At 37.7% G+C, this 18,500-nt stretch overlaps 1 protein-coding gene across 11 annotated transcripts in view; it reads right to left on the bottom strand.

Moving 5' to 3' along the window:
• Positions 1–18,500, bottom strand: part of INVS (inversin) — a 321,952-nt gene that overhangs the window by 126,740 nt on the left and 176,712 nt on the right. The window lies entirely within an intron of this gene.

The following is an 18,500-nucleotide window of genomic DNA, read 5'->3' on the forward strand; positions in this document are numbered from 1 at the left end:
GAAAAGACGAAGTTATATCTAAGGGACCGGGACACATTAACTCTGTGGCCAAAGAAGGAAAGCAACAACTTCATTCCCTAGGAAGGGAACATGTGAGACCTCAGAGGTACAGGGATGGGGAGGACAATTAATACTTTCTTTGTCCTCTGGATCCACAAGTGCATCCTGGCAAAACAAAGATATAGTTAGCTACCTGAATCAAACAGCAGCTGAGGCCAGCCATCTGACCTGCTTCTATGTCATCTCTGACCATGTGCTTGCTATGAAACAGAAAAATTCACATGGGCATTGGTGGTTCTTAATTCTTTTGTTGTGCTTGATACCATCAATGACAGCTCCTGAATGTGGACCCTCTTGTATACATGGAAGTAGAGGGACTGGCACAACCTTATTTTAACCTGATGTATACAAATCCATACGCTTCTTCTGACATGCAAGAAGCTTTGGATTATGCCATGCATGGCAACTGAAGCAACAACTATTGGTGATATTGCCCATGTGGCTTAGACAAATGAATGTAATGGTGATCCGAGTTTAATGTCAAATCCTGAAATAAAGTGAATTGTGCCTCTTCAGGCTGTATGTTTGTATGTAGGAAAGAGTAGGCCATGGTATATTCCACCTTTGAGTTTGGGGGTTGCTTTTTGGCCTCTGTAATATAGTACCTCCTGTAACTATCTGCAGTGAGGCCAAAGATTAGCATGTCAGTCTAAATTCCCTTGTATGGGTCACAATAAATAATAGACCAGCCTTAGATTACATCCTAGTTGTATAAAGTAAGATCTACTTTCTCCTCTGGGGTTTATTCACAGTTGATTTAGTCCAAGATACTGAGAGACATAGTTGAAGCCAGTATTACAGTATGTTTTTATCCTGCTACTTGGAGTCTTGTTAAGTGCTGTATGAGACAAATTAAAGTGATGGTCCTTGTCTCTCTTGGTAAGATTAATAAGAGTAGCTGATGTAGTGGCATACTCATGTCAAGACAATGCTGGGCTGAGGGATGAGTTGTTGGAAGAGTCAATCTACCATGGGCCTGAAGCATTCCTAAATGTTCTTACTGGGTATGCCAAGAATGCAAAGTCTTGGCCACTCTTTACTTAGGTAATTTTTCAGGGTTGTGTTTGCAACAAGCAACTGGAGAGAGGAGATAATGTCTTCCTCTGGGTTTACTAAATGCTTACTATAAAAGTGGCAGATTCCTGAAGCTTGGTGTTCCTCATTTGTGAATAAAACCCACTGTGTGCAGCCTCTGCAACTTCCACATGTTCTCTGGGGACAAGGGAAGCATAGAGGTGGTGCTCATTCTTTTTGCTGTGTTGTGAGTAATAAACAACTTTGTCTCTGATCCCAGAGTCTCATATCTATTGTCAGCATCCATGAAACAGTAACAGACTAACTTCTTAGCTTATATTTAGGGTAAAATCACACCTCAAACTCTGCAAATAATTCAATATCATTGTAATATGAAATGCATTGTAAGGGCCAAGTATGGTGGCTCATGCCTGTAAACCAGCACTCTGGGAGGCCAAGGTGGGCAGATTGCTTGAGCCCAGGAGTTAGAAACCAGCCTGAGCCACAGAGTGAGACCCTTTCTCTAATTCAAAAAAAGAAAAAAGAAAAGAAATGCACTGTAAGAAGAAGTAAAAAGTAAGATTGGAGAGGTGAGCAGGGGTTATAAAATGGATAGTCTAATATGTTATGATAAGGAGCCTAAAGTTGATCATATTGGTGAAAAGGAGTGCTATAGACTGAATATATGTCCCCTCAACCCCCACCCCACCAATTCATGTGTTGAAATTCTAACTGTCAATGTGATGGTATTAGGATACAGGACATTTGGAAGATGATTACATCACGAGGGTGGAGCTCATAAATGGGATTAGTACCCCTAAAAAGAGACCTTAGAGAGCTCTTTCACTCCCTTCTGTCATATGAGGATACAGCAAGAAGACAGCCATCTATGAAGCAGGAAGCAGGCATTCACAAGACACAGAATCTGCTAGTGCCTTGATCTTGGACTCTCCAGCCTCCAGAACTGTGAGAAATAAATGTCTGTTGTTCCAGCTATCCAGTCTAAAGTATTTTTGTTATAGAAGCCCAAGCAAATTAAGACAGGAAAAAGGGAAGATTTATGAAGGAAATGACATGACTTGATTTGGGTTTTTAGAAAAGACACTGGAGGTTATGTGAAGCACTGATTTGAGGGGAACAAATCTTTAGGCCAAGCAGAGCAGTAAGGGGGTTATTACAGCAATCCACAATAGAAATGTTGAGAGTTAAATAGAAATAAGGGAACAGATCAGTGAAATACATAAGAAGATTCCTGAATGGCTACCAGATGGAGAGTGCTGCCAACAACTGAAGAGATGGAAGAAAAAATAGGGTTAGGGATGAAAATTTTTGAGTTTTTTTTTTTTTTTTTTTTTTTTTTTTTCCTAAAGTGGAGTTTGAGGCACCTGAAGGGAATCCATGCAGAGAGGTCTAGCAAAAAGAAAAGGTTGGGAGTGGGGGGCAGATATATATAGATCTGAAGATTAGAAGAGATGGCTAGATTCAAGATATAGATTTATGAGGCATCTGTATTAATAGTTGCCTCAATTGTTTTCTCAGAAGACATTAATTTTGTGATATAAATCAAAGAATATAAACTGGAAATATGAATCTCTACGCCCTTCTTGAAATACAAACATAATATAAATATCCACATAAATGGCTCAGTACAATGCGATCATGAGTTAGTTACCACTGCCATATAAAATGTGGAGTAGAAATGGATTAGAAAGGAGAGTGCCTTCTTGTATGCTTAGATTATTTTCTTATCTCAGTTGATTTAGATGTCTGTTTGTACTCTGGTTTCTTAGTCTTTAAAGTGATTTTATAGGGAAGCAAAAAATTACAGCAATCAATTCATGAAAGACATAAATTCACTGAGCTACAGAAATGAAACGAAATCTGCATTGCTTTTTCCAGTGACTGGCATTCTTCCTCTTTACTTAAACTTCTGATTGTCAAGGCTTAATTCTGTGTTTTATTGCTAAAATTTCTAAGTACTTAACAAATATGATGAGAACCACATCACTAACCTGCCATCTTAAGCGAACCTTTAAAAATATATTTTTTAGTTATTTGACAATTCTCTAAGCAAAGGCTAAGAATGTGCTCCAAAGACAGAATAGGAGCTTTATTTGCTATTTTCCAAGTTTAAGATGTTCATCCATCTGGCAGAGCAGCTAGACAATACATCAGCCAAGAACATCTCTCTGGCTTGAAATAGGTTCTGGCTCTCAAAGAAGATTTGACTGAGGGAAAGGCAACATCTTTAGTTGCTCTGTGGCTGAACTCTTCTAATATTTTCCCCCAATGCCTTCTCCAAGCCTTGGCTCCATCCACTAACTTGGTTTCCATAGGAATAGACAGAGCTATCAAGTGGCACGTAGTCAAACAGCACAAATGAAAGAAGGAGAAAATGTTACTGTCAAAAAAAGGCTTTTCTCTATGAGAGGAAATTATGGAAAGGTATTCTTGACTCTGAGGCTTCCTTATCCAATGCCAGATTTTTCATGTGCTCTTCCTGACTAATATAGCCTATTTAGATTATTATGAAAATTAATCCCTTCATTGGAGAGCCTTTCACATATAGGAAACTAACCAAAAATACATACTGAAAAAAGTTATAAAATGCTGGGATGCTTATTTCCACAAGGATAATTCTGTTGTGCTTGTGAGGTACTCTCATTTATTTAGAGTGGTGCTTTAAATTGGTACAACCTTTTGGGATGATTATAAAGTATATTTGGTTTCTCACAGTTGGTATTTTATTTAAGGACAACTTTTTTTTGGTCTTAAACTCTAGCAAAAGTAGTTCTCAAACTCTAGCATGCATCAAGATCATCTGGAGGCCTTGAAAATACAGAGGCCCTCCCCCAGAGTTTCTCATTCACTAGGCCTGGTGTGGGGACCAAGAATCTGCATTTGTAGCAAGTTTCTGGGAAGTGCTGGTGTCGCTGGTCTAGAATCCTAAACTTTGAGAACCACTATTGAAACAAAGAACCTAATCTAGGAGTTCTCAGTCCTTAGGAGCTTAAAATAAAAAAGTCTGTTCCCATCCTAGATCAATAAAATCAGAATTTCTGGGACTTTGGAATTAATATTTCTTAAATTTTCAGTAGGTGATTAAAAAATGCAACTGGCATTGAGAAGCACTGACCTAATTAAACCATTAATTCAACATTCAATGGTTATTTTTGATGTAATTAGTCAGTATCAGACTCTATGCTAAGGGTTGGGGAAGCTTTATACAGATGTATGCTCATATGCAATGCAATATTATAAGCAAGGAAGGGTGAATGCATAAAAAGGGTACAAAAACAGACCACAGAGACAGGATAGAGGATGCACTTAAAAGTCATTCCTTGTGAACTCCCCAAGATGTCCTTGTGAAGAAGGGAAGGGGTTAGAACAGGATGACTTCATGAAAGAGATGGCAGTTGAACAGGATCTTAACTTAGGATCACTAACACTTCGGCACTCCTCGATGTCTCCATCTTGTTCCTGCTCCCAATTTCTTTGATATGGAGGGCAATAAGTATTTTCTGAATTTTATATAAAGTGCTATATAAAGACAGCTTCAAATGTTACTCCCACCCCTTCCAATCAATTTGTCCCCATAAGCTCCTCCTATATGGATATTCTGAAGCCAACATTAGTAAGTTGTGTATATCACGTCTCTTAGATCCACTTATTACATGCTCCAATAACTCCCACACTATCCCTCACTTTGACCATAATAGAAAGTGAAACCATATGCAATGCTATTCACTGCTGTTGTACAATGAGATCAGTTCTATGATAGAGGTAAAGACACACGGTCGTAAGAACTCTTTAGAGGGGCACCTAACCCAGGTTTGAGGGGTCAGTAGAAGCTTCTTGGAGAAAACAGTGCCTGAGCTGCATGTTGAAAGTATATGCAATTAAGTCAGCTTAAAGTAGGAAGGAAGCTGAATGTGCAAGGATATTGTGTGTGGAGGATGAAAAAGAGGTGACTAGAATGAAAGCTTTAAATACACAGTATGTCTGAGGATAGAGTAGAACTGGGGACACAGGACGCTGAAGCCAAAAAGATAAGCAAGAACTCGATGATGAGAAGTGCAAGGTCAAGGAGTCTGGGTTTTCCTTTCAGTCTTCTGAAGTAGTACTGAAGGATTTAAGCAAGGGAGTGACATGAGAGAGGTCTCAGCCAGAACACCTCCACACCCAAAGACAAATCACTGAATTTTTCCTAGCCTCCGTTTCCTCCCACATGAAAAATAAGGAGGGTGGATTATGATCTAAAGCCCACCCAGCTTAATGTTCTTTGACTCTATGATTCTAAAAGGCAGAGGACCCACTCTCTATAGTTACTTCAAAACTAAATGTTTTTTATTCTAACTGACTCAACAATGACTTAATTTCTAATAATTTTTATTTTCCTTAACCACAGGGTAATAGTTTTTACATCCATTTCCTTTTCCCCAATACTGTACAAGTAATTCATTTTCCTAGCATATTGATGTTCGCTTTAGGGGATCCAGAAATGCTACCCCATGGGGAGGCAGTATGGTGTGATAAAAAGAAAATAGATTTTAGAACCAGTCAGATCTGGGTACTTCATTGGCTATATTATTAATAACTGTGAGCAATCTACTTCTCAAAGGCTCAGATTTCCCATTGGCAAAAAAGAAAAAAAGTGACTAGTGTACAACGAGTACTCAACAAATATTGGTTTCTTTCTCAGATACCGTAATTGCTCTCCTCTCATCATAAAAATAGTCTCTGTAAACAAAATAGCTTTCATTTGCTCCTAATGTTCTCATTGTTTGATGTGCATGATAATCTGTGTAGCCTGTTCTCTTTACTGACCCTGACCTGCCTTCTCAGTAACACTGCAAGCAAGTTATTAAAATATCATGTTTTAATATTAAACTCAGAAGCTAAATGCAACAAATCTTTTCTAATTCCTGGTTCCTTTGAAGCACCCCAAGTCTTGTAGGCTCCATCTTTAGTTTTCCAACAATGTACCTTAGTTTTATTGATCCTAGCATGCAGTTTAGAAAAATCAATTCACCTACTCTGTGAAGATGTGTGCCTTTGGGGGAACTGTTTCAAACAACTGATTGAATCCATCTGTTGCGTTCTCTACTTCAGTTCCATACTATGGATGGGATTTCTTAGATGGTGGAAAGAGACAAATATACAGACAAATGTATAAGTAAATTCAATTATACTAAAAAACCTTTACTGAACTTCATTCAGGCCATTCATTAAAGGGTTTAATCAAATGCTGAGCATAACTAGTAATCTAACTTAGTAACTAGTATCCATTTTCAAAATGGTAGCCTAAATCCTCACAGTGATGATGCTTGAATTCAAAACTGTTATCTTCTAGTCTCAAATTTAGCCATCTTAAAAAAATTATATCAAAACATACCTCCATCTGCAAATCAATCCCTGAACTCTATACTGTTCCTCATCTGTCTGCCACCATTCTAGACCTTTTTATTTGAAACTAAGAGAAGCAACTGAGTTGAGAAAGCATAATGCTACAGCTTAGTGGCTGAAGTGAAAAATAAAGATTTGCAGATGAAAGACTATTTTAGGTGGGTCAATTTGTAATTTATGTCAGGGTAGATGTCCTGTTTGGTATAGCTATGTTTTAACTCTAATCTAACTGTTCTTCCAAGTGCAAGCACATTATAATTCTGAAATCAAAGTTTTAGTATCTCCCTCAAGCTCTTTGTGGACCAAACGGAAATAAACAAACATACATTGTAGAAACCCAATCAAAAATTAGAAATTATACATTTTGCATATGTTGAAAATTTCGAAAAACTATTAAAATTTGGGAAAACAAGGTAAGAAAAAAGTTTACCGACAATTTTATTATCCTAAGCCTAACACAAGCTCTGCTAGCACTTCTGTGAAAACTCTTCTAACCCTTTTTAGTTTTTTTGTTTAACAAGAGAGGGGATTTTTATAGTTTTCATCAAAGTATACATCTAACTGTATATCTTAAATAAGCAGTGGTTTTAAAAATAAGTTGTGTGCTGTGCACAGTGGGTCACGCCAATAATCCCAGCACTCTGGGAGGCTGAGGCGGGTGAATCACCTGAGGTCAGGAGTTTGAAATTAGCCTGGCCAACATGATGAAACCCCGTTTCCACTAAAAAGAAAAATATTAGCAGGCATGGTGGTGCATGCCTATATTCCCAGCTACTCAGGAGGCTGAGGCATGAGAGTCGCTTGAATCCAGGAGGCAGCAGTTGCAGTGAGCCGACATTGTGTCACTGCATTCCAGCCTGGGTGACAGAGTGAGACTCTGCCTCAAAAATAAATAAATAAAAAATAAAAAAAGAATGAATGAATAAATAAATAAATAAATAACTCATGTGGCAGCCATCATCATAATAACCAACTCAGGTGTGAGTGGTCAAACGATGCTAACAATAGAGTGGGTTTGAGGGGTCCCAGGATATTTACATAGTTTCAAATTGGCTCCCACAAGATACCTATTATTTATAGTTACAACGGAAAAAATAGTGATGTCACAGCAGAGGAACCTGGCAGGAGCTGCTTTATTCAAGTGAATAATCCAAAGTTAACACCATTACTGGGACAAATTGATGACACATGCTTCCTGATAAGAGGCATTGAGAGGAACACAACATCACTCCTGTGGTATTCTTACCAAAAGTGCATAAACTGAACCTAATTATAAGGAAATATCAGACAAATTAAAAAGGAAGGCTACTGTGCAATTTAATTGGCCTGTATACTTAGAACATGTGAATATCATATATACATGTACATAGACAAAAAACTGAGAAACTGTTGCAGATTAATGAAGACTAAAAAGACATCATGATTGAATGCAATGCCTGATCCTGGATTTTTTTTTGTAATAGATGACATTGTTGGGACAATGGGCAAAATCTAAGTAAGATTTTTGGATGACATAATGTTATTTATGTTAACTGCCTGATTGTGATAATTGAGCTGTGGTTATATAAGAGAACGTCCTTGTTTTTAGGAACTATGCACTGAAGATTTAGAGGCAAAGAAGTACCGTACCTGCAACTTACCCCAAATGATTCAGAAGGCAATATCTACACATTCCCATATATCAAGGGAAAGTAGAGAGAAGGATAAAGCATACGTGTCAAAATGTGCACATTTGGGGAATTTGAGAGTATACGAAAATTCTTTGCACCGTTCTTGAAACTTCTCTGTAAATTTGAGATTATGTGACAACATAAAGTTAGAAAAAAAGAAAAATAACTTCAAATTTTTATTATAAAAATAATAACATGTCCATTAAAGCAATTTCAAAAATAAAGTATAAAGAAGAAAACAATGATCAGCCTACACCTCTTAAACCTGAGGTAACTGCAGTTTACATTTCTACATACTCTTTTCCTGTCTCTTGTCTAGGAGTTGTTTTTTATCCTTAGATTACATTTACATTTCAAAATGCTCCCTAATTATGCCTTACTTAATATTCACAGTATTCTTGTTGTGAAAGCCAGAATTATTCTCACTACTTAGATGAGGAAATATAAATTCAAAAAGATTAAACTATGGGTTTACTTTTAAAAGATTATCTGTTTGTATCCTATAATAGAAAAAAAGTCACTAAATAGCTGGTTGAGCATGATTCAGAAACTGTCTATGATCTAGTTTCCTGTAAAACGAGAAGTTAATAGTAGATGATTTCTAGGATTCCTTCTAACATTAAAATGCTACAAGTCTAACATGTTCTATCATCACAATTTTTTTTTGTACAGAGAATTTGTAGTGCCTAGCACAGTGCCTCATTTATAGTAGGCACTAGATAAACATTTTTGAATAAATAACAAATGCTTTACAAATTGTAAAATGGATAGTTATAGAGGTTATCAGGATTAAATACTATATGTGAGTGGTTTGTAAAGTATAATTTATAATTATAATTCATTATTATTATTATTGATGATTTGGAATAGAAAATATAAAACAAATTGCTCATTATTCTAAATTAGAGATTAAAGTTAAGACAACAGCCAAAATATGTCATATTTTTGTATGAATCTAAGACATTTACTATGAAGTTTATTTCTATATTACTCTTGTTTCAAGTATAATTCACCTTATTCTCATCAATAACCAATTTAACTGACTGTTTACAGACAGATGGAGAGACAAATGACAAATTAGTACTCCCCAGGTTTGTGGCATGGACATAAAAAGTGAATTTATTTTTCAAATACCTTTTATAGCCATAGCCTTGCAAGTAGAAGACATCTTATCTAGTTTACTATTGATCCAAATGACAAGGCTGAGCATCAGATTAAGGATATGTCAGAAACCTGAGAAAGGCTACCAACAGATGCAGCAGGATGGCAGCTTCTTTCAAAATGATCTATTAAGGCTACTGTGTTTACAAAGGCAGTTGAGAAAACACAGCACAATATACTGGGTCACCAGCAGAGTGGCCATAAAAACTTCTGATACTAATGTGAACCCCCATACACCAATCATGATACATGTTTATTTTCAGCAATAAAAACTATGCACAGACTTGCAGATAAACAAAAGATACACGACTTTTTTTTTCACCCCACATCCCTTTCCTATTGTCACAGTGTCTTCTTCAACGAAAGGAAGCATTCCTAAGAGATGACATCTGTTGTGAGATAATGGGAGACACTATATAATTTAAGCTGACTGTCAACCAGAAAGGTCAAGCGCAATTCAAGAATTTCATTTTAAGATATTTTCTTTGGTGATATTAAAATATGACATAGCTAAGTAGGTAACGACCAAAAAATATCATGCCAAAATGGAGTCCTAAAACACAGAAATCCTGAAGTATTTCTTATATATAGCACAATATTTTATATAAAAAAGAAACATTATTTTGGGTATAACGCACAAAGCATACATACTTAAAAAAAAGTAGCGAAACAACAACAAAAAAGGAAACCTGTTCAGAGGTGGGAAAATCTGTTTTTTTGTGATCACCTTGGGATTAGCACATCTTTATGGAAGATCCATTACTTTCTAGACTAGAATGAATTGAAGAATTTTGTGAGAATCATGGGAATAGAAAAAGCTTCAGAAAATTCCCCTTTCACATGCCTTAGCACATACTTGAACTGGTTTTTCAAAACCCAGAGTGCTCTGAACAATATCAAGAGACCAGTATTTGACACTGTTAAAAACTAAAGAGATAGATAACTGTTGTCTACGTCGATTTAAAACATCAGCCAACTATTCAACTTCTTTAGTTTGCCTTTTAAACCAGCATATGATGCTTTTTTTAAATAGCAATTATAAAATGTTTTTGTCATCAGCTTAAATAGCAGTGAATAGAAATGAACTGCATTATCATTATTAAATGCTATAGGTCTAACTTGTCAGGAGAGCTGGGTTTTCGTCCTGGCTCTAACTAGTTATCTAAACATAAATATATCATTCAATTTATCAAACAATTACTGAGTACATACTTTGTGTAAGGCATTGTTTTTAGATGTGATGAGTAACAACTTTCTGGGCCTCAGTTTCCTCAATTGTGAAATGAGGAAATTCAATTAAGCTATAAACTAGTATTTTATTTATCAAAGTGTTTTACAGATCACTGTTTCCTTAAGTACTGTTAGTTTATGCTGAAAAAAAAAGGTATTGGGATCAAATGATTATGAGAAACTTTAGACTTAAAAAATTAATGGGTTTCGTTACTGTGCAACTTCTCAGAGCTTCTAGAATGCTTATACATGCTAAATTTTCAAGGAGGAACCATGCAGTATTTCCTACACTTATCTGACCATGGAACCCTTTTTTTTTACACAACATACATGGGAATATTACTTTAAGAAAAAAGCTTTGGGGCTGGGTGCAGTGGCTCACACCTGTAATCCCAGCACTTTGGGAGGCTGAGGCGGGCAGATCACCTGAGGTCAGGAGTTAAGACCAACCTGGCCAACATGGTAAAACACTGTCTGTACTAAAAATACAAAAATTAGCTGGGCATGGTGGTGCATGCCTATAATCCCAGCTACTTGGGAGGCTGAGGCAGGAGAATCGCTTGAACTGGGAAGCCGAGGTTACAATGAGCCCAGATCGTGCCAATGCACTCCAGCCTAGATGACAGAGTGAGACTTTATCTCAAAAAAAAAAAAAAAAAAAAAAAAAAAAAAAAAAAGTAAGCTTTGGGAAATGCTGCACTAAATGCTTTTCAAGGTTCATTTTAGCTTTTATAATTTGTATTTCTTTTTATAAGAAACACAGAGCTGCTAAATACCTAGCCTGGATAAAATAAACTTGAGAAAAAAATGTTCACAAAGCCAAAGAAAAAGTTACCTGAGACTACAGTTATTAACAACAAGAAGTCAAGCTACTGAGTAACAGGCAATATAAAACATTGAGAATGAATAACAGAAAATGGGGCAGGAAAACAAAATTACGTGGTATGTTTGAAGCAAGAATTTTTTAAAAAATCAAGACTTCTTTCAAGCTACTTTATCAAAAGTAACTGGTATGTGCTTCACAATGGCTCACCAAATGCTGTAGATGCTAAACATCAAATGTATGTTGGATTTTATGTTTTGTACCTCAGGAGATACAATTTTCTGAGAGCTACGGTGAAATATCTATGTTATTGCCTCCAACATGCCTTGCACTCATCTTCTACAAGCCCATCACATTACTTTCATGCCCACCACTAACTCAAATTCCCTATCACATCCTTAACTCTTTTCTGCCAATGGATAAGAGATATTGCTCTGGTTAGAATCAGGTAGCAGTAAACAGGGCTGTAAAGCTCAAAGCTTCCAAGTGCAGTCATGCACATCTAGGATTTCTGGTAGCCCACAATAAATCTAGTTAGTCTAAGGAGACTAAATTTATGAATGAGTCTGCTTAGTAATAGAGCCAAGTTCAAGAATGAGCCTTCTGACCTAATAGTGGAATATTCAGTGGAAAGAACAAAAACTTTGGAGGTGCAGCAACTTAACCACCAAAATAAGTAAGCAATGTCTATGAATGCTACTGGGTGACATGGAAGGTTAAAGGGGTAGACAAGTGATACACAGAAAGAAAGGAGAGGGAAGACAGAAAAAAAGGAAGTGGAAAAGGAAAAGAGATGAAAAAATTTAGGATTCGATAGGAAATAAAGAAATTTGTATAACAGGAAACTCTATCATTCTCTTCTGTAATCAGCTTCCTCAATGGTTCTCAAAAATGCCATGGCCATTTCTGCCTTTTAATCTTTGCTCACTCTATTCCCTCTGCCTGAAGTTCTCTCTGGGTTCTCATTCTATGTCAAAAGTTGACCATTTGTTTAAGACCCACCTGAAATTTCAATTCCTCCATATATTAGGCAGGTTCAGTACAGGAAACAGAAGCCATTTAGGTATTTTAGGCAGGAAAGACTTTAATACAGGGAATTATATACTTATAAAGTAAGTGGAAGGACTCTAGCTAGGCTTAAGGAATGACTCCCTGAATGATGTAAAGCCATCATTGTGACTACAGTATTAAGTTCAGTGCACATCTGCAGATGCATCAGGAAGTCAAAAAAAAAAAAAAAAAAAAACTATTGTAATAACTGCTTTTCAACACCCAGTCAGAAGAATAATGGAAACCGAAATGTTCTAGAAAAGCATCCCCTAATGATTGTTCCCACCTCTGAATATGAGCACTATGGCCAGACTCGCTTGTATGGGACACTCAGCATACTAACACTGGCATGTAAGATTATGCCCTCTTTAAGTATATGTGCCCCTTCTCCTTATCTTGGGTGTAAGGCCCTTGTAGCTAGAACCATAGTAGTGCATATCTCGAGTCTCTTCCTCTTCTGATTATACCTAACTCAATTCCTTTGGATAGTTGTTTAAAGTATATATAAATTGCTAATTATAAACAGGTAATGCCTGCTTTTGCAGTCTATACCTTTCCAGTTTAGTGTAAAGGAGTGCTAGCCCAACACTTCCAAGGTAATTCTGGTTTCCAGTCTTATATCTTGTTGTGGGATGAAATATTTAAAATCTTTCGTGGAAATTTATGTCTATAATTAGCAAGTGGTTGAGATTCTTTTATCTTTGCAGATGGAAAGGAGAATGATAACTGGGGTTGGGGAGCAGATGCACGCGTTTCTGATATCTCTGAAATCAATCTCAAAACTTGACCTAAGTGGTTTGCTTTCTCCTTGTACTTGTTTGGAAGCAACTCTCCATCACGTTTCTGCATATCTGGTAATTTGGACTATCTTTTCAAAGATGTCTGCATAACTAGTTGCTTTGGAAGCTAGAAATGGTACCTCCCTTCAGGTTAGAGGACAGATTTGTTTGCTAACCAGGATAATAAAGATAATGTTTCATTTGGTGGCAAAGGATAGGCAGGTTTGCTCACAGCCTTGATGTAAGATTGGAGGTTTTTTAAGTTCAAGTTTCCTCAGGTATGACACTGACCCTCTGCCTTTGCAGCATCTATCTGGACCTGCAAAGGGTCCATACCACCCTTATGGGACTTGGGGGCAAGGAGAACCAATGCAAACATGAAGCTCATGCTGCCTGCTGTGCCATAAGCAATAAACTGTCTAAATCAATTTGGACTTATAGTCTTTTTACCAGCTGAATCTATGTGGCAAGCCAGCCTAGCAGCTGTAGTAGCTTGACTGCTTGACAGTATTATCTTTTAGGAAAGCACTCATTGACTATTTGTTAAATGAATAAATGAGTGAATGAAATCTGGCGGCAGTGTGAAGAATGGTTTGAAGAGGGCAAAGGCTTGAATCAGAAAGATTGGTAGGTTACTTCAGTTGATTAGACATTAGAATGTGGTAAATCAGATTAGAATGATGGAATAAAAGAGATGGGTAAAAGAGCCAAAGAGGGGGCCGGGCGCGGTGGCTCAAGCCTGTAATCCCAGCACTTTGGGAGGCCAAGACGGGCGGATCACGAGGTCAGGAGATCGAGACCATCCTGGCTAACACGGTGAAACCTCGTCTCTACTAAAAAATACAAAAAATTAGCCGGGTGAGGTGGCGGGCGCCTATAGTCCCAGCTAATCGGGAGGCTGAGGCAGGAGAACGGCGTAAATCCGGGAGGTGGAGCTTGCAGTGAGCTGAGATCTGGCCACTGCACTCCAGCCTGGGCAACAGAGTGAGACTCCGTCTCAAAAAAAAAAAAAAAAAAAAAAAAAAAAGAACCAAAGAGGTGAAGCCCCATATATGCATATAGACTCCCTTAAAATCCTTGGCTGATCCCTGAATTGACAATGTATGGGAGACTCCAAGATGTCTGCAGAAACCCACAAAAAGAAAGTTGAAGAGCTGATCAGAGATTTCAGCTACTACCCAAGGCACAGGGGTAGAATTTGGAGTTCAGATTTCCCATTGAAATCTCAGAAGGGCCATGCGTTAGAAGTATCGACTATGTACCAGGACTGTGGACCTGGTCTAATAGATTCAACTAGACTAAGGGAAAAACCGAGACATTCAACAAGTTCAGTGTAATTAGTCAGCTTTAACTTTTACAAAACAAAAAGTCAACATTCTTTAGAGGAAGATAACAGAATCAAGAGTCCCTACAAGGTATCATCCACAATTCTGAGTAAACCATAAAAAATTACTCCATGTGCAAACAAACAGAAAAACAGGACTCAATTTTAAGAGAAAAAACAAAATAAATAGATCTTTTTTTTTTTTTTTTTTTGAGACGGAGTCTTGCTCTGTCGCCCAGGCTGGGGTGCAGTGGCCGGATCTCAGCTCACTGCAAGCTCCGCCTCCCAGGTTTACGCCATTCTCCTACCTCAGCCTCCCGAGTAGCTGGGACTACAGGCGCCCGCCAACCCGCCCGGCTAGTTTTTTTGCATTTTTTAGTAGAGACGGGGTTTCACCGTGTTAGCGAGGATGGTCTCGATCTCCTGACCTTGTGATCCGCCCGTCTCGGCCTCCCAAAGTGCTGGGATTACAGGCTTGAGCCACCGCGCCCGGCCTAAATAGATCTTAAGATAACCCAGATGTTGGAATTAGCACACAAAGAATTTACAATAGCTTTATAAATATGGTCAAAGACTTAACAGAAAAAGATGGTCATAATTACCAAGCAAATGAGGGAATCTCAGCAGAGAAAAATTACATAAAAAGAATCAACTGGAAATTCTAGAATTGGAAACTACTATATCAGAAATGTAAAAATCATAGCATAGACTTAATAGTAGACTGAAAAACAGAAGAACAGGCCAATAAATTTCAGTTTAGATCAACAGAAATAATTAAATTTGAAGACAAGGAAGAGATTTTTCAAAAATCAATAAAACCTCAATGACTTGTAGGACAATATAGAAAAATCTAACATTATGTGTAATTTTGTCCCAGAAGAAGAGAGAATGGAACAGATAAGAGTATTTGAGAAATGATTTAAATTTGGTAAAAATATCAACTTTTATGTCCAAGAATCTCAGTGAATCCAAAGCATGGTTAATATAAAGAAAACTACCTCTATGCACATGACAGGGAAACTGTTGAAAATCAAAGCTAAAAAAGAAAACATTGAAAGAAGTCAGAAAAACAACCACCACCATTATACACATAGGAACAACAGGGATGATGGTGTACTTCTCATCGGAACCGATGGCTACCGGAAAACAATAACATGATATAGTTAAGTTTTATGAGGCATAGTATAATATTCCAATGCAGTAAGTGAAAGATGCATACTGTAAACCCTAAAGCAACCTCTTAAAAATAATACATAGGTATAGGGAAAGAGGCAAGTGAAGAACTAAAATTAAAAACTAAAAATTTGACTAATCCAAACGAGAAAAAGAAAACAGATTGAAAGGAACAATAACAGTTGGCTCAAAATAAAAATAGTAAGATGAAAAACTTAAAATCAACCATATCAAGAATTCAATAAATGTAAATGGACTAATATTTCAATTAAAATGCAGATATTGTCAGACTAGATAAAAAAGAAAGTCTATTAGAGATGCTTATGTTGGCTACAAGAGATACACTTTAAATATAAAGACACAGACAGGTTGAAAGTAATAATAGAAAAACATTTGCCTGAAATGAGTGATAAGAAAGTTGGAGTGGCTACATTAGCAGCAGATAAAGTAAACAATAAGATATTTACATAGTTTCAAAGTACTGTCCCTCAAAATATTTACTGATTATAAAGATAAAAAGCCAACAAGTACCTTAATTGAGCAAGTGTACGTAATTAGTGATGAAAAACATCAAAATTTTGTGACACAAAATAGGATTCAATAAGAAGAACACAGCATTACTTCTATGATGTCTCTCTCTGCCAATATGAATAACATAAATCTAATCATGAGAAGATACCTAACAAACCCAGATTGAGGGACATTATATAAAATATGTAGCCAGGGCCAGGCGTGGTGGCTTCCACCTGTAATCCCAGCACTTTGGGAGGCCGAGGCAGGCGGCTCACGAGGTCAGGAGATCAAGACCATCCTGGCTAACATGGTGAAACCCTGTCTCTACTAAAAACACAAAAATTATCTGGGCATGATGGTACACGCCTGTAGTCCCAGCTACTCAGGAGGCTAAGGGAGAAGAATTGCTTGAACCCCAGAGGTGGAGGTTGCAGTGAGCCGAGATTGTGCCACTGTACTCCAGCCTAGTGACAAAGCAAGACTCTGTCTCCAAAAAAAAAAAAAAAAAAAAAAAAAAAAAAAAAAATGGCCGGGCGGCGGTGGCTCACATCTTCACGTCTGTAATCCCAGTACTTTGGGAGGCCAAGGAGGGTGGATCACCTGAAGTCGGGAGTTCAAGACCAGCCTGACCAACATGGAGAAACCCTGTCTCTACTAAAAATACCAAATTAGTGGGACGTGGTAGTGCACGCCTGTAATCCCAGCTACTCTGGAGGCAGGAAAATCGCTTGAACCTGGGAGGCAAAGGTTGCGGTGAGCCGAGATCGCACCATTGCACTCCAGCCTGGATAAGAAGAGCAAAACTCTGTCTCAAAAAAAAAAAAAAAAAAAATCTAGCCCTTAATCTTCAAATGTGTCAACACCATTAAAGTTGAGGAAAGATTAAGAAACTTTTCTAGATTGAAGGAGACTAAATAGGTTTGACAAAGGCAATGTGTGATTCTGAACTTAACACCTAAGGATATTTTTGGGATAATAAGAGGGTCTGAGGATAGTATTGTATAAAAGTTAATTATCTGATTTTGATGGTGATATAGATATAGATACAGATTTTTGTCCATGGTTTCTGGCTGTTAACTCCCACAGACCTTGTTACGGTCTTTTGTTAAAATGTTGGGTGCCTTAGGCCTCAGAAACAGGCCTCAGAAAACAATCTCTCTCTGACCTTCTCCTGCTTTCCTTTCATCTGCTCCCTTTTCTCTCCAAGGCAGACCTCAGAAACTAAAAATATACTCTACTCTTCCTCCGCCTCTGGTCATAAAGAAATTCTCTGACCTACCTTGTCTGACTGTATGTTACAAGACCTCTGTTTCAAAAGAGTTTTTGCCCCATACCCTGGAGGAAGGAATGCTGCACAGAGAGGCCAAGATGAATCTGAACAGACAGGCCTTAATGGGTTTCCCCCCTCAGTCTATTACAATTAGATCACACCTTTTTGGCTCAATCACATTTCTACATGGTTGTTAATCATGCCTATCCAATGAATTCTCCATAAAAGGCCCAAAAGGATGGGGTACAGGATAGCTGAACATGTGGAGGCTTATAGGAAGGTGAACAAGAAATTCATCCACATGCTGGGAGAGTGGTGCACCCCACTCCACATAGACAGAAGCTCTGTGCTTGGGACCCTTCTATACCTTGCATTATGTAGCTTATCTTTTCTTTTTTCTATTTTATTTATTTATTTTGATAGAGTCAGGTTTCTCAATATTGCCCAGGCTGGTCTCTAACTCCTGGGATCAAGGGATCCTCTTGCCTCAACTTCGCAAAGTGCTGGGATTACAGGCATGAGTTACGGTACCCAGCCCATGTATCTCTTCAACTGGCTGTTTGTTGGTATCTTTTAATATATCCTTTGTAATAAACTAGTAAACATGTTTCCCTGAGTTCTGTGAGCCACTCTAGCAAAGTAATTGAAACTAAACAGGGGGTCATAGGAACCCCAACTTGAAGCCAGTTTGGTCAGAAGTTCAGGGGACCTTGACTTGTAACTGGTGTCTGAAGCATGAGGCAGTCTGGAGACTGAGCCTTCAATCTGTGGGATCTGATACCATCTCTGGGTAGATAGTGTTAGAATTGAATTAGGGGATATCCAGCTGGGTATCTGCTACAGAACTGACTGCTTGCTTGCTGGTGGAGAGGTCTCCATATATTTGGTCACTGAAGTCTTCTGTGTTGATTGCTGTGTTGAATGAGAGAACAGAAAAAAACCCAAACATGTGGAGTGTGTTTTCTCCCCTCAGAATTTCAAACTTGAAGAAAATGCAACATAACAAAACTTGTGAGTTGCAGCTAAA

This window comes from Macaca thibetana, chromosome 15 (assembly GCF_024542745.1).
Source record: "Macaca thibetana thibetana isolate TM-01 chromosome 15, ASM2454274v1, whole genome shotgun sequence".
Lineage (NCBI taxonomy): Eukaryota > Metazoa > Chordata > Mammalia > Primates > Cercopithecidae > Macaca > Macaca thibetana.